General features: G+C 42.4%; 1 long non-coding RNA gene across 12 annotated transcripts in view; it reads right to left on the reverse strand.

Moving 5' to 3' along the window:
• The window catches only part of LOC119851156, an 87,828-nt gene that overhangs the window by 9,035 nt on the left and 61,950 nt on the right, over positions 1 to 16,843 (reverse strand). For 4 of the 12 annotated variants that reach the window (XR_005291162.2, XR_005291163.2, XR_005291158.2 and 1 more), the window contains one exon: positions 13,931 to 14,018. The exons of the other annotated variants lie outside the window; for them this stretch is intronic. This is a non-coding gene — a long non-coding RNA (uncharacterized LOC119851156). The remainder of the gene's footprint in view (positions 1 to 13,930; positions 14,019 to 16,843) is intronic. 12 annotated transcript variants of the gene reach the window in all.

Below are 16,843 nucleotides of genomic sequence, written 5' to 3' on the forward strand. Positions count from 1 at the left end.
GTTCTGAACTAATTCTGTTATGAATTTGTAACCTGTGATGGGGTGTATGAACCCCGCATAGTAAGGCGAGAGTTAAGGAGCTACTCTGGACACAGGAAGCCGCCTTACCTCTGCTGGGCAGGATCCCAGTGGTGGCAGCATTCAAAAGGGAGCAGCTCAGTTCAGTCTGGGCTGACTGAGGAGGAGAGCAGTTGGGTTCAGCAGACTCTTGTCAGGAAGCCACCAGGGTTCCAAACCACCAGGACCAAACCTCATAGCCAAGCCACAGGAGGGCCTTCATCTGTGAGAGCCGAGGGTAACAACTCGCTGTCGCTACCAGAAGAGGCTCCAGAGAGGAACACAGGAAGGACCCCCAGTACAACGCATGATGATGCAGAGGGTAGGAAGTGACCCAGGGAACATGCATAAAGGCACCAGGTTCTAGGCCCAACACAGGGGCTATTGTTTTGAAGGGTCCTGGCTCAGAATCCAGTGGAATCGGGTGGGCCTGGGTTCTTCTACCCCACTCAACCCCAGTGCTCCCTGAACTGTAGTCACTAAGTGAAGCAGCCTTGGGACACTCGCCATTAGGCATTAGGCGGTACTGCCTGCCCGGATCACACAGTCAACCTCTGACATAACCACAAAAAACCCCTTGTTGGAGTTGGAAGGACGCACTCCTACCATAGTCCTTCTTGCAGCTGGGGATGATCTCTGGTAAGTTTATTAGCACGTGCATAGGTTCTTTTCTTGTTTTTAATATGTTTTTTCTGTAATCCTTTCTCCTTAAGAATAAATGTGCTTGCTTTTAAAGAGCTGTTGTGGTAGCTCATCACTGCTGTCAGTTATGTTGTTCATAGCTTTCAAAGAGAAAGCAAAGCAGTATGCTTGCTGGGAGCATCACAGTATAGATAGGGAGTTGTGCAGTCTGGAAAAACCCCACGCAGGAGGAAGAGAGATGCATTGATGGCCACAGAGCCAGAAGCCTAGAGTCTGTGCCCTTTAGGGACCAAGACAGGGAAGTACAGGTGCAGTTGCCCTGAACTGTGACAGGAGCTATGCACAGAAACAAACATATACCTTGGTGTCATCCAGAAATCACTCATAGAATCCAGAGATTGCAATGACCCTTTCAGAGGCTTATCAGGACATTTTCCTCAACTGGCTAAAGTACTCCTGAATTTGGGAGGAAAATGTGGATTGAAAGCACAGAAAGGAGTTTTATATTGCAGAGAGTGATATGGTGTAATATAGCCAGTGTGGCTGAACATTAGGGGATGTTGGGATTAAACCCACCAAATAAACCCACTAACAGCCACAATATAGATTCTGTATACTATCTGTAGTGTCCCACTCACATACTCTTGATGAGGCTGGAGCTGCTCTGGACCCATTGAGGCTCTGCCACATATGAGCTGCCACATATGAGGTAACAGATGTACAACAAGCCATATAGGCCCCTGTGAGGTAATTCAGATTTGGCCTCACACACAGAATATAGGACTCCCTGAAACCACGTTTACTCCCTGCTGCTTCTGTTTCTGTTTCTTCAGGCCAGCAACAAGTGTGAGTATGTGCTGATTTCTGTCTATTTTTATCTTCTCCCATGCAAATGTCTGATGTTACCTTCAATTGTTGCTGCATTGCAGCCTTTGTAATTTTTAAAAGCTGTTTCAAACTCTTCAAGCTTCAATTTAGTTCAGCGTCCAGTCCTCCTACCCACAACAACTGGTATAGACTGGGAAAAGACAGAACACTATTTCTCAACTCACCTTAAAAACACACTTTGGCCCTTTCACATTGCATGGGTGAGAAGAGAGAGAGAGGGGGCTAAATTATGTTTACCTTGAGGACGCTTGCTGAGTTTTAAACCCAGGTTAAAATGAGATGAGGCAACATGCTTTTAGCCCCAGTGTACACAGGAAGTTTGATTTTTTTAACCTTCCCTTTTTCTTTTTGAGATTGGAAATACTTAAGAGGTAGAAGTCATTATTCAAATCACAATGTCTAAATAGCCCGGCTGAGAGCATAAACGGTTCCCTTGTCTTAAAGTAGAGCCAAAAACAGACAGTCTCATTAAATACAACTTTTGTTTTAACATCTAGAAATAAATGGCATTGTCATTTCCTGGACCAAGATTCCCTGAAGTCCTAAACATTCGGACATACAGGGGAAATTATCAATATGATGTATGAGGATTTGGTTATGTTGCTTCCATTAACCTTATTGAGCATCATATAGCTAAATCCTCACTCTGCATGCTATTATTCTACCCAATACAATAAACACAGAGTAAGTATCATTTGTTTTAAAGAAGATATTTACATTTTTACCTTAATTTCTTAACAGTCCATCTCTCTTTTTTTATTGTGTGCCACAAAGCCCTGGCACAAACTGCTGTAGATACAATACATTTTCTTCATCCATTATCATCTCTGCCCAGTAAATAATTGAAAAGGGCTGTCAAGGTAGCTTTCATAATTTTTAATCTATTTTTTCCCATTGCTTATAGAAACTCCATAGAAGCTTGAAACTGAAGTCAGCTTCCTTGGTTATTGTTTTCCCCGGCTCATGCATACTGCCTGCTGGTTTGGCTTTTACAGGGATGCTAGCAGTGATTCAGCTTTAAGAAGTTATTTTCAAGAAATATAGTTATGTCACTTTTCAAACCTAATTATAAGCAAAAATAGAGTAGCAGTAGCTGTATGAGACTTGGATTTCACTTCACAGGAGTTCCTGAAAACTCTGTGCATGTACTTTCGAAGCCATCTGTGTTCACACCCACTAATTCAGTTAAAAACACTGAATTTCAGCAGGCTGAAGGTCAAAATTAGGGCCCACACTATTGTGACACTGTCTTCAGAGAGGTGAAGAAATTTGACTTCCTTCAATTTGGTGACACCTAATTTCCTGGAGAATAGCCAGAAAAAAGTCTCTAGAAAAGCTGGCACATTACACACACACATGCACACATTTACACTTGATATACACTAAGCTCAAAACTGGGATTGTCATAGGTTGTAAGCAGGCACAAAGAAATGAAACTTTGAAGTGACACTACATTGCCTGAAAATTAATTCTCACTGGGGGAAAAATATAATTCTGGAAAAAATGACCTTCTCCTGCCTCTCCACTGTTGCATGTTACAGAAAGGCACTTAGAACTGATATACCAGGTAAACAACCATGTTAGTCTACCAGACCGGACTCATTCTGGGCACTAAGAAGTAACTCATCAGCTAGAAAAATGTCATTGTTATCAATGTTAGGCACTGTGTTCAACATCCGGGTGGATGTAGATGCTGGAAGTGGTGCAGTTTTTCTATATCATGTAATGCTTAAATGTTATCGGGCATCCAATCTGAAAAATATCATAAAATCACAAAACGGGCCACAATTTGTAGAAAGAGTTTCATTTTGACCAAAAATGGCAGAAAGCTATTAAATACAATTGATAATCCAACTATGTACTGTTTTGAAAAGTTTGGGAACTATTTAGCGCCAGCTGATAAATTCTATGCATTTGCCTCTACTTTTTTGCCTTTGGTTAAATCAAAAGTCACATGACCATGTGAGCTTGTTTGTATCATGTAATACATCAAAATATCTGTCATTATTGGTAGAATGGATTGATTTCAGAAGTATTTCTGTCTACTATTTTTACAAAGTTATACACATAATAAAATCCCTATCCCCCTAATTATAAAACATATAATTTTGAGATCTGCTTTGCTGAAGACACAAGTCTAAAGCACATGTGGTACAACTGTAATAATCTTGTTACTATCACTGAATACAATGACAATACATGTAAGCTACTTCTAAGAGTCATTACATTATGTAAGGGCTGTAGAATGTCTTGTATGAATATATCATGTGAATAACAAAGTATAACCATGTACTCTTATGTAACCCCTAGATATAACTATGAGCTATCCAATGTCTAATGCAACACCCTTTCAAGCTATATTTACTCACAAATATAGTCACAGTAATTTGCAGATAATTGAAACATTTCTTCAGCTCATAGCCTATGAGGCTACTTCCCTGCCTTCCAGAGCCTATATTCCCTTCCCTCCCACCCCCAATGAAGAGAAAGGAGAGGTGATAGATCAAGACAGGCAGTGCTTCTATCGCCTCAGTTCACGCAGTCAAGCAATTTAGGAAACCTCTGCCGACTTCATTGCCACATCAGGTCAGCTGGAGATGGAGGCAGCTGCTTCTGCAAAGTAAGTCAGGAATCCATACAAACTTACTTTGCAGAAACAGCGGCCTTCTTCTCTAACTCAAAGTAATCACAGGCTGGGCAACTGGAAAGCACTTCCATCCCTCTCCTGTGCCCCTCACCTGTGCACACCCCTTTTCACCCCTAATCTGTGCACCCTCCTGCTGCTCCCACCTGGGGAAAATGACCTTGAGTCCCGGAGTGCCTGCTGTCATTGCTCCTCTCCCCACTCACAGCCCCCGAGGAGGGTGCAGAGGATGACCTGCCAAGTCAAGAGGTTCTGGGGCTCAGCCCTAGCAAAAATGAAACATTGCTAGGCAGCCGGAAAGTACCTTCACCCTCCACCCCCCTCCTGCGCCACTGTGAGGAAATTGACCTCTTGTTGCTCCTCGCAGTCCCCCTAGGGGGATGACTGCCAAGCCAAGAGGTGCCGGGGTTGCCCACAAGCCCCGGCAAAAATTAAGCACTGTAGCCTGCGATAGTATTTCCCTGCATGCTTCCACAGGAAGAACAGTGGTTGGCTCAAAGAAACTGGGATTGCTGAGCTCTAAGTGTGGTGACTTAGGAAAAACTTTTTCACTAGGAGCGTGGTGAAGCTTTGGAATGGGTTACCTAGGGAGTTGGTGGAATCTCCTTTCTTAAAGGTTTTTAAGGTCAGGCTTGACAAAGCCCTGGCTGGGATGATTTAGTTGGGGATTGGTTCTGCTTTGAGCAGGGGGATGGACCAGATGACCTCCTGAGGTCCCTTCCAACCCTGATATTCTATGATTCTATTCCCCCTCAGAATCTGTGTCTGATGTGTTCAACACTCTCTTGCTACACTCATCACTGTCACAGGTGCATGGTTAGGGTCAAAGGTCAGGATGGCTTCTGGAACAAGAGGGGTAGCAGCACCATCATGTTCGGAACAAGCTATCCCTTGCTATCTATCACCCACCCATTGTTGACAGCGAACACTTGAAGATACCGAACTGTTGCATGATTCCATGCGTATGTCTGATAATTTGCACATTACAGGTGCTGCCTAAAGGAGTCCATTGTTGGTGGCAGTTTTTCTCTTGCTTTGTTCTTCTTAGCAAACAACTCATAGTGCACATTATCCAGAGATACTTACTTCTTACCACAGTACAATAAAGATACCAGTGAGACACAGACTGCCTCTGTCACTTCTTCTATTTGAGATGTCCTGCTCGCAAAATGTTTCAATCCCTATATGAGCTCTGGGTGCTGTCTTCAGGTATCTCTTTTTTCCTATGCCACTGAAACCTGAGGTAGTCAGATCCACTGACAGCATGAATGTTTGGCATATGTCTGTTCCCAGCTCCATACCCACTCTATGCATGGGAGTGAATCTCTTCTTTTGGCCAATGCTAGTTTTGACATCAAATTTATCTATCCCCATGAATAGAGCAATATCTTCGGCACATAGATGCAACACCTGAGTTCAACTTCCACTTTAGCATCCTGTTTACTGCGAATGCTTTTTTTTTTCATGAGCAACATGCCAGAACATCTTTAAATTTGCTTCTTCATGATCTGCTTCTAATCTAGGACTGCAGAATGATTGCCCGGCACTACTTTCATTGCTCATGAGAAGTCATGAATTCACCAGCAAGGTACACTTCATAACTAGGTGACAATCTCTGTTCGCCCTTCATGATACAGTCACTTTAGAGAAAGTTTACCATGTTTGTTTTATTCTTAGAATTTGATATCATATTTAAGCATTGCTTTGGTAATGGTGTTAACACAGTGAGGTTCTGAACTTCTTGCATTTGGACATTCCCCCTGCAAGCTCTCTCACCAGATTTGATTGATTCTTTATTTGCATAATTGTCACTAACAACAGCAATGTATTGACATTTTAGTCCAAGGATATTATTCAACAGTTGCTCAGACAACTCCCCAGTATTAGTGTATACTATCTGCAGAAGCATCATGAGGTCAGTAATGATTAATGCTGGCTCAGTGATGCTGGTAGCATTGACAGATTTTTTTGACAGCCCATTGACAGATTTTTTTTCTCCAGCCAAGACAGGGTGTTGCTCTTTTTGGTCTTTCTTAGAGATCCATCCAAGTTGAAGAAGGAAAGGTGGACAGATGCCAGCTCATACTTCATCAACCCTCGATATCAACATCTCTGCACCGGGCAATACCTGTCAACTTGTTGAATTTGTTAGTCTCTAAGGTGCCACAAGTATTCCTATTCTTTTTGAGAATCAATAGTTATTGCTTGTGGAGTCTGCTGCTGCTTTTGTTTTGTTGAGATTACCAGATGATTTGAGAGTATGCCTTTTTTATGGGATCAGAGAAGTCTACCTCACCTCTTGGCAGTCAACTGGTTACAAACTGCTTCATTTCTTGTGTACCATCCTTTCTTATCATATACAAACTTTCTGCAATTTTAGGGGAGGCACAGTAGACATTGCAATGTTCACAAATAGCTGTCTGTTGTCTGGGTTTGTCCCAAGTTCAGTGCTAAAAGGATCTGTCATTCTTTCAGTGAAATTTAGAATATCTTGGACAGTAGTTTCATGTGCAGCCATGCATTTTGTGGTTGCTTCTTTGTGGAGAGTTGCTGAAGGCTGCATTCCACACATTTGTTTTCTTATAGCTGTTACAGCTACCTTAAAATGTGCAGTTAGGTAACAGTTGGTCAGAGCCTTATCTTTTGTGAAAAGATGCTGATGCTTCCCACAGTCCCTGGTGAGAGACTGTTTTTTGGCCATGTCATGCCATACATCACTGAAGGGTCTGGTAGTCTAGCATACTGCTCCCTGGCTATCAAAAAGGGCATGATATATAACTGGCTTCTCCTCCAGAAGTCTGGCTTCTGCTATGTTTACACAACCCCATCTAGCATAATTCACATGACCACACTGGAAGTCAAGGGGAATCGTCTTTGCAAATGTCTCAAGCTCCACAAATTATCATCTCTCTTTGCTGCTACATAATCCATCAGTAGTTGGGAGAAATCTGTCACATAGTTCTCCCAGAACAGAAATTTATCTGAACAGATTTTGCCTTGGGTAACGTAAGTGTCCATGAACTGTTGGTGTGACTGGGGACTGTTTGTGACATCTGCCAGAGCATTTTAAACATCAAAACTATTTTATAACTAGGGGTAAAGGTCTTATTATCTGCATAACTTCATAAAAATAGCAGACAGAAAAACTTTTCTCATATCAGTGCATTCTACAAATAATGACACTGATAATCTACAAGCTCACACTGTCACATGATTACAGACTTTTGCTTTAACCAAAGACAAAAAGGCAGAGGCAAATGCGTAGACTATATCATCAGGAGCTAAACAGTTCCCAAACTTTCCAAAACTGTACTATTTTGAGTACATAGTTGCATTATCAATTGTTTTTAGTAGCTTTCTGCCAATTTTGGTCAAAATGAAACTCTTTATACAAGATGCAAAGAGTCCTGTGGCACCTTATAGACTAACAGACATACTGGAGCATAAGCTTTCATGGGTGAATACCCCCTTCGTCGGATGAATGTATTCACCCATGAAAGCTTATGCTCCAATACATATGTTAGTCTATAAGGTGCCACAAGACTCTTTGATGCTTTTACAGATCCAGACTAACATGGCTACCCCTCTGATACTTTATACAAGTTGTGTCCCTTTTTGTCATTTTATGATTTTTTTTTTCAGATCTGATGCCCAATAACATTTAAGCATTACATGATGTAGAAAAACTGCACTACACCCAGCATCTACATATAGCCTTTTGGTGCCTAATATGGTAGCAATGAAATTTTTCAAACTCATTGGTTACTCTAACTCAGTAATAAAACCCCTTTTTAATGCTAGCTAGTAACCAAAAAAATTTATTTATTAAAAAAAGAGAGAAAATACTCAAAGCCTATTGTCACTCAACCTCAAAGTTGGAGTTCAGGCTTCTATGTGCTTCCCTAAAGAAATGGAAACCTCACAGGTATGAGTAGGGCTCCTAACCTCTAAGGTAATACAAAAGTAAATACTAATAATAATCCTTTGTCTCCTAATAGGTTTCTCTGCCCCCACCATGATGAGCGAGAGGACACTAAGCCTGTTCTTTCTCACTCTAGAAACCTCAGGAAGGTTCTTCCCCAATTTCTCTACTGAGGATTAACAGATGACAACTCCCAATCCTGCACAGATATCTTTGTAATTCTTATTCCCGCCCCTGCCCCCCGCACCCCGCTGCCCACACAACCAGCCTTTAAGATCCTGAAAGGTTGTGACGAGATCGACCATTCTCACCTGAGACAAGTTTGTTAAAGCCTGCACTGGTGGCAGCTTGTGGTATCTAAATCCTTGGTTTACAGTTGGGCTAGAAAACTCACAAGAACAGGATTTCTTGTGAGACTTCCAGTACTTCTCAATTTCAGCCAGGTTAGAGATACTGACAAGTCTTTTTCTGCCATCCTGATATTTCCATGGTGTGTGCAAACAGAGGTAAGGGGGAAGTTAAATGAACGCTTTCAACTCTCAGAGAAGCTCAGACTAATTCCCATTTTCCTATCGCTAGCACAAACAATGGAAATTTGCACATTGGCAGACTGTAGTGAGGGGGCCTGGCCTCCCTCCCCGATGGATGAAGGGACAGCTGCGAATACCCCCGGTGGGCAGAGCTGAGACACCCATGCCCGCCCCACCAGAAGCAGAGGACGGGACAGGAAGTGGAAGTATAAAAGACAGGCCCTCCAGCTCAATAGGAGAGGAGCCGCCAGAGGAGAAAGATATCTCTCACCCACTGCTGGAGCTCGGACCTGACAGCAACGTGAGGAGTAACTCAGTGCCTGAGATCTGGAAGGACTTCCAGAGCTGCCAGTCACTGAAGACAGCAAACAGTTGCTGGGGCTGCGCTTATCCATTTATCCCCATGAGACAAACGATGACCCAGGGACCCAGGTACCCCCCCCAACAGGAGTGTAGAAAGTAGTCCAGGAGAGTCAAATATAGTTTGGCTGTGTTGCTGACTGACAGCTGGCTAGCGTATTGAGGCTGGATTTCCCCCATTGACCCAGTGGCAGACCACTCCGCCAGGTTAGGGCCCTGGGTTGGGATGCGGTGGAGTCGGGTGGCCCCACGTCCCGCTACCTTTGCCATCCCAGCCCTGGGGTGGCTGTCTCCCCACCATGGGCCAAGAGGCTTACGTTTGTTGGTGGTCCGCTAGAACCAGAACCCCCGACTGTTTCCTGCCCCATCCTGTTTGAGGCCTGGGCTTATAGACTCATTATTTCTCTGTCCTGAATACAGGCCAGACCTCATGACTTTGCTGCCCTGTGCTGTCTGAAGGCCTGGGCTAATAGACTCGTTATTGCTCTCTCCTGACTACAGGCCAGAGCCTCCTGACTATGCTATCCTGCCGAGTGGCAGAGACCCTGGTGTTAATTCCCCCTCTAAACTGTGCCCTTCCAGAGGACTTGTAGTGAGGGGCCATGGCCTCCGTCCCAGAAGGATGGAGGGACAGTTGTGACCACCTTACAAAGACTCATTGTGTTCCCAGGTGAGCAAAGCAACCTTTGAGCTGAGCTGTTTCCGACCAGCACAAAGTGTGCTAAGTGCTTTAAAGAGAAACAGGCAAAGACACATTCACTGCTCCAAGATGGTTGCAGTCTAAGGCTACACTCCAGACTTCTAACTGCATAGTTATATTGGTGACAGTTGTGAAAAGGTGTGACCCCTGATCTACATAACTGTACTGACAAAAACCTCCTAGTGTAGATGCAGTTACAGCAGCTAAAGAGTGCTTTTACCAATATGGCTTGTTTCACTTGGCTTGGAATAAGTTGCACAAATTAAAGCACAGCTTTGCTGGTATAAGTTGCAAGCTGACTCTGACAACTAAATTTGGAAATATAGCTGTCCACACAAAATGTAAGTGCTTAAAGCACCACTCATGACTAGAAAAGGAGTACTTGCGGCACCTTAGAGACTAACAAATTTATTTGAGCATAAGCTTTCGTGAGCTACAGCTCACTTCATCAGATGCATTCAGTGGAAAATACAGTGGGGAGATTTATCTACACAGAGAACATGAAACAATGGGTGTTAACATACACACTGTAACAAGAGTGATCAGGGAAGGCGAGCTATTACCAGCAGGAGAACGGGGGCGGAGGAGGGGGACCTTTTGTAGTGATAATCAAGGTGGGCCATTTCCAGCAGTTGACAAGAATATCTGAGGAACAGTGGGGGGGAATAAACATGGGGAAATAGGTTTACTTTGTGTAATGACCCATCCACTCCCAGTCTCTGTTCAAGCCTAAGTTAATTGTATCCAGTTTGCAAATTAATTCCAATTCAGCAGTCTCTCGTTGGAGTCTGTTTTTGTTTTTTTGTTGAAGAATTGCCACTTTTAGGTCTGTAATCGAGTGACCAGAGAGATTGAAGTGTTCTCTGACTGGTTTTTGAATGTTATAATTCTTGACATCTGATTTGTGTCCATTCATTCTTTTACATAGAGACTGTCCAGTTTGGCCAATGTACATGGCAGAGGGGCATTGCTGGCACATGATGGCATATATCTCATTGGTAGATGTGCAGGTGAATGAGCCTCTGATCATGTGGCTGATGTGATTGTGCCCCCTGAATAGATATGTGGACACAGTTGGCAATGGGCTTTGTTGCAAGGATAGGTTCCTGAGTTAATGGTTTTGTTGTGTGGTGTGTGGTTGCTGATGAGTATTTGCTTCGGGTTGGGGGTCTGTCTGTAAGCAAGGACTAGCCTGTCTCCCAAGATCTGTGAGAATGATAGGTCATCCTTCAGGATAGGTTGTAGATCTTTGATGATGCATTGGAGAGGTTTATTTGGTGGCTGAAGGTGACTGCTAGTGGCGTCTGTTACTTTCTTTGTTGGGCCTGTCCTGTAGTAGGTAACTTCTGGGTACTCTTCTGGCTCTGTCAATCTGTTTCTTCACTTCAGTAGGTGGGTATTGTAGTTGTAAGAATGCTTGATAGAGATCTTATAGGTGTTTGTCTCTGTCTGAGGGGTTGGAACAAATGCAGTTGTATCGTAGAGCTTGGCTGTAGACAATGGATCGTGTAGTGTGGTCTGGATGAAAGCTGGAGGCATGTAGGTAAGCGTAGCAGTCAGTAGGTTTCCGGTATAGGGTGGTGTTTATGTGACCATCGCTTATTAGCACCGTAGTATCCAGGAAGTGGATCTCTTGTGTGGACTGGTCCAGGCTGAGGTTGATGGTGGGATGGAAATGGTTGAAATCATGGTGGATTTCCTCAAGGGCTTCTTTTCCATGGGTCCAGATGATGAAGATGTCATCAGTTTGGCACAAGCAGAGTAGGGGCATTAGGGGACGAGAGCTGAGAAAGCGTTGTTCTAAGTCAGCCATAAAAATGTTGGCATACTGTGGGGCCATGCGGGTACCCATAGCGGTGCCACTGATTTGAAGATATACATTGTCCCCAAATGTGAAATAGTTATGGGTAAGGACAAAGTCACAAAGTTTAGCCACCAGGTTTGCCGTGACATTATTGGGGATACTGTTCCTGACGGCTTGTAGTCCATCTTTGTGTGGAATGTTGGTGTAGAGGGCTTCTACATCCATAGTGGCCAGGATGTTATTTTCAAGAAGATCACTGATGGATTGTAGTTTCCTCAGGAAGTCAGTAGTGTCTCGAAGATAGCTGGGAGTGCTGGTAGCATAGGCCCTGAGGAGGAATCTACGTAGCCAGACAATCCTGCTATCAGGGTGCCAATGCCTGAGATGATGGGGCATCCAGGATTTCCAGGTTTATGGATCTTGGGTAGCAGATAGAATACCCCTGGTCGGGGTTCTAAGGGTGTGTGTTTGCAGATTTGTTCTTGTGCTTTTTTAGGGAGTTTCTTGAGCAGATGGTGTAGTTTCTTTTGGTAATCCTCAGTGGGATCAGAGGGTAATGGCTTGTAGAAAGTGGTGTTGGAGATCTGCCTAGCAGCCTCTTCTACTTCAAAAACAGACTCCAATGAGAGACTGCTGAATTGGAATTAATTTGCAAACTGGATACAATTAACTTAGTCTTGAACAGAGACTGGGAGTGGATGGATCATTACACAAAGTAAAACTATTTCCCCATGTTCATTCCCCCCCACACCCCGCACTGTTCCTCAGATGTTCTTGTCAATTGCTGGAAATGGCCCACCTTGATTATCACTACAAAAGTTTCCCAACCCCATCCCCGCTCTCCTGCTGGTAATACCTCTCCTTCCCTGATCACTCTTGTTACAGTGTGTATGGTAACACCCATTGTTTCATGTTCTCTGTGTAGATAAATCTCCCCACTGTATTTTCCACTGCATGCATCTGATGAAGTGAGCTGTAGCTCACGAAAGCTTATGCTCAAATAAATTTGTTAGTCTCTAAGGTGCCACAAGTACTCCTTTACTTTTTGCAGATACAGACTAACAAGGCTACGACTCTGAAAGCACTCATGACTAGTTAGCTCTGTTTACCTAGTTTATGCTGCATATTTTATACACACACTTTTCTCTTTGTGCCCCATGCATATATTATTGATGATATTGGGAACTTGTGCCTTGACACTTTACAAGTATTATAAATCAATGAGAAGTTTTTCTACTGATTTCACTTGGGTGCAGAATGTAGCCCTCAGGGCCTGAATTAGTGCACTGGTGAGCTTCTTCTGCTGCATCCTGAGCACAGTCAATGCTGAAGTGATCAGCACCACACAAGGCTGGGCAGTTGTTTTGGAAATGTTTAAATGAGTTGTTTTTCTTCAACCGAGTTATAAATGCCTAAAACTAGGGCTTTATGCTGGACATGCTCACCGACCTTAAAATACAGAAGAGCAAAATAGATGGTTATTGTACATATGAGCATACTTGTGGAAGGGGCTCCTTCTTGTTTGAGGCGCAAGGACTGTTTTCCTGCAGAAGCATTGGGAAGGTAAGAGGCAAAATCAAATAATAAAATAGACAGCAGGCAAAACTAAAATCCAAACCCTTTCTTCCCATACAGAAAAAAAAACAGAAGAAATCACAGGATCTATCACACCATATGACTTGCCCTATATATTGATACAACACGTCATCCTGCTCATGTTGCTGTCATGTTGTCTCTCTTTCCCTCACCCTTCATCTGGTTTTTGTCATTTTAGGCTCTGCAGATGGTTAGGCTCTGATCCTGCAGGTGCATGTGATAGTTGGGCCGCTGCACCACACTGATCCTTGCTGATGTTAGGAGTCTTCCCAAGTAGATACAGTGGCAGGATTGGGGGCCAGAGGTACATGTTTAATTTGACTCAAAAGGGACATGGCTAAGTGTTTTCAGAATGAGGGCGTTCAATCAAAAGTTCTTCAGGGCACAGACTGTGTCTTACTCCATTCATCGCCTAGCACAACTTGGCCCTGATCCTGACTGAGGCATTTAGGCACTATCAATATTCAAACAACTACTAGTCAAATAGTCTCAGGTACAGTTTGTCTACCCTTCATAGTTGTACATTTGTACATGCAAAAACAAGTGTTACAGTCTACATTGTTAGCTCTCCAGAGGTAATCATTCTTGGTATTGATTAGGCACCTGTTAGGGATGACACCAAGTATTATTTATGAGATTATTCAGAAATGGGATGCAAACTAATGCTCACAATTGCATGGGACATTTAACAAATGTATATCCCAGAAGTAAGTGATGAATTTCTGTCACATTTTGAAAAAAATTATAAAAGCAAAATTGCAGGCCTGTGATTGTATTTTGTAATTACCTGCCTTGAATGTGCATCTTGAACAGTTCTGCATGCAGATGGTATTTCGAAGCGCTAGTCAGGAAATATTTGTTTCTTGTGAAAAATTCTGAAATGAAAGACTTCTTTTATGTTGAAATTTTTCCACAGAATTGTTTAAGGTTTTGACAAGACCATCGAAACTGAATGTTATTCATTTTTCGCAATGAAAACATTTTGTCCAGCCAGCGAAAAATGTTTGGTTTTATTGAAAATTCATTCTGACCAAACTGAAATTAACCATTGATTATTAACCATTGGAAAAAACTGCTAAAGGTCATGGCGGATTCTCCATCACTGACCATTTTAAAATCAGGACTGGATGTTTTTCTAAAAGATAAATGCTGCAGGAATTATTGGGGGGTGGAAGTAACATGGCCTGTGTTATACAGGAAGTCAAGCTAGAGGATCAATAGCATCTGGCTTCGGACTCGATGAATGTATGAAAAGTTTTCATTTTCAGTTGGTGGGGGGGGGGAATGGGAAGGGGGAATGAGATGTGGTTACTGAGAGCTGATTTCTTTTTCATCCTTTTCAGCAAAAGCCAAAACAATTAATCAGAAATGGATCATCCTTTTATTTTATACGTTTGGCCCTAAATGTTTGTTTATAATAGTATTTAGTTAATCAAACTGTGAAAGGAAATTCAAACCCACAGAGCATTGCCACTCCACTTGGTATTTCCTTTTCCTGTGTTTCTGTGAGATTACACCAGTTCTCTTCCCCAATTTGTAACTGTCTTTCTTGTCCAGTGCAGACACCAGCCTTTGATTTACAATCTCCCTACAGTGACACAATGGAGTTAATAAACTGACCTTTCACTTCTAAAAACTTGGCTCTAAACATTAGGCTTTGATAATGAGTGCAATGAGTTCAGTGATATCAGCAGACTATTAACTTCTGCTCAAGGGAGAAACAGGACAGCAGGAAATTAGATTTTAAAAGATACTGGAACAACTTCACCTGAATGCACAATGCCTGGCTCCAGCCAGAATTATTCATTCCCTATGTTCCTGAGAACCAAATTCACATCTACATTATCTACATAGTTTAATAGTGAGTGCTGCAGTTCTATCAAGAATCATCCCAGGTTTATCTGCAATATGTATCCTTTCTCAGTACCTTTCTAAGTATTTTTGTCCCCCATCACCTTAATAGCTGAGCACCAAACTTCTACTCTTTACAGCAGCTCAGCGTTGGCAGGTCTAAAAACCAGAATCACAGATAAACATTCAATGGAAATATCTGCATCACCACCTTTTTTGGGATGGGAATATTTCCTTTGAAATATCCCAAGTTACTCCAAGGATCTTTTAAAATCTAGTTTTCTGCCTGCCCTGGTTCTCCCTTGAGCAGAAGTTAATACTCTGCTGCTATCATTGAACTCATTCCACTCATTATTTATAAAGCCATTGTACTTTATTTAGAAAACTACTGCAATATATTACATAAAAATACATTGAAATGCACTGGTCTGTTTGTTCCTCAATCTCAGACTTTCACAGGCATGCCAAACATGCCTCTGGTTATCACCTCACTTAAGGAAATATCACCTCTGGAAAAAATAGCACCTTTGTGATAGGGCCAATTATTCTGAACCAAGACTTTGATTTCACTTTCGGAAACACTTTTGTAAAGAGCAGCTGTCCTGGAGTGACAAATTGGGCATGTTGATGTACCCAAATGGAAGTGAGGTCAGGAAGTCAAAAAAACCCAACCTGTCCACAGACTTCTGAACACATCCTTACTCATGGAGTACCAACTGATGAACACTTCTTTAATCCATCTGTAGTTGGCTGTGCTAACCTAGTGTTGCTGAGTTCATGGCCCTTCTTTTCCCTTTTAACATGTGATGTATTCGTTAGCAATCCCCCAAACACCCATAGTCCAGAAGACTGACTGTCTTGGTTACAAGGTTAGCTGTATCCTGTCTTTCTCTGAATGCACCTCTCACGTGACCAGTATCAAACTCTTGCATCTCTTGGCATGAACTCATGCAGTTCTCACATTCTTCACCCAGGACCTGGGTTACAGATCCCTATGTACTAGCCATAATTGCTTCAACAGGCCCAACTTGGCTTCAATACCTGAAGATCTGCCCTTTGCAAATTGTGACCAGTGCTATATACAAGGAATTTTATATTAAGGCTATATTGCATGTAGCTTTTTCTAAACAAATTATTGTTGATTCTTAACAGTAGGACCGCACATAGCATAAGGGAACAAGGATTTCAAAATAATAAAACAGTTTATTTACCTAGATATCCCACACACACGATGTTGGCCAGCTAGGTTTAACTGCTCCAGACTCCCTGTACAGATCCTCTCTCTGAGGCAGCCTGCTCCCCCTGGCAGTCCCCACAACGGACTAGTCTTTCTAGAGAGAGGGACTTTTTAACTGTTTCCTGTCCTTTTGATATTCAGCTCCCATCCCTAGTAAAATAGGTATTTTTATTTTGCTGGAGCCAAGGTAGGTAGGCTTGTCCCAATTAATAGCATAGTCAATGTTCTCTTAACTCCAAAGTGTTTTGCCAGGAGTGTCTTATCTCTAGTCATTTTCCTTTTTTGCTTTGTTTTTTTCCGAGCAGCCTCTTTTGACATAACTCCACGCAGTCAGACAGTAAATATCCCTTACAGCACTTGGACAAAATATAGTATTCACAAATTAATACAGAACAGTTAGTTCTGCATCCTTCTTATTGACAGTCAGTTTGTTAATGAATCCCGCTCCAGTCCTCCTACCCAAAACTTTGACACACTCTCAAAAAACAAACCTGTTTTAAGGCTTTTTTAAATTAAAACTTCAAGTTTTTCCATGTGGTTCCATACATTTATCTCTTAAATAATCATTCAAAAGTAAAAATAAATCATTAGGACTGTAGTTATTTAATAAAT

The sequence above is a fragment of the Dermochelys coriacea genome, chromosome 2, assembly GCF_009764565.3.
Source record: "Dermochelys coriacea isolate rDerCor1 chromosome 2, rDerCor1.pri.v4, whole genome shotgun sequence".
NCBI lineage: Eukaryota > Metazoa > Chordata > Testudines > Dermochelyidae > Dermochelys > Dermochelys coriacea.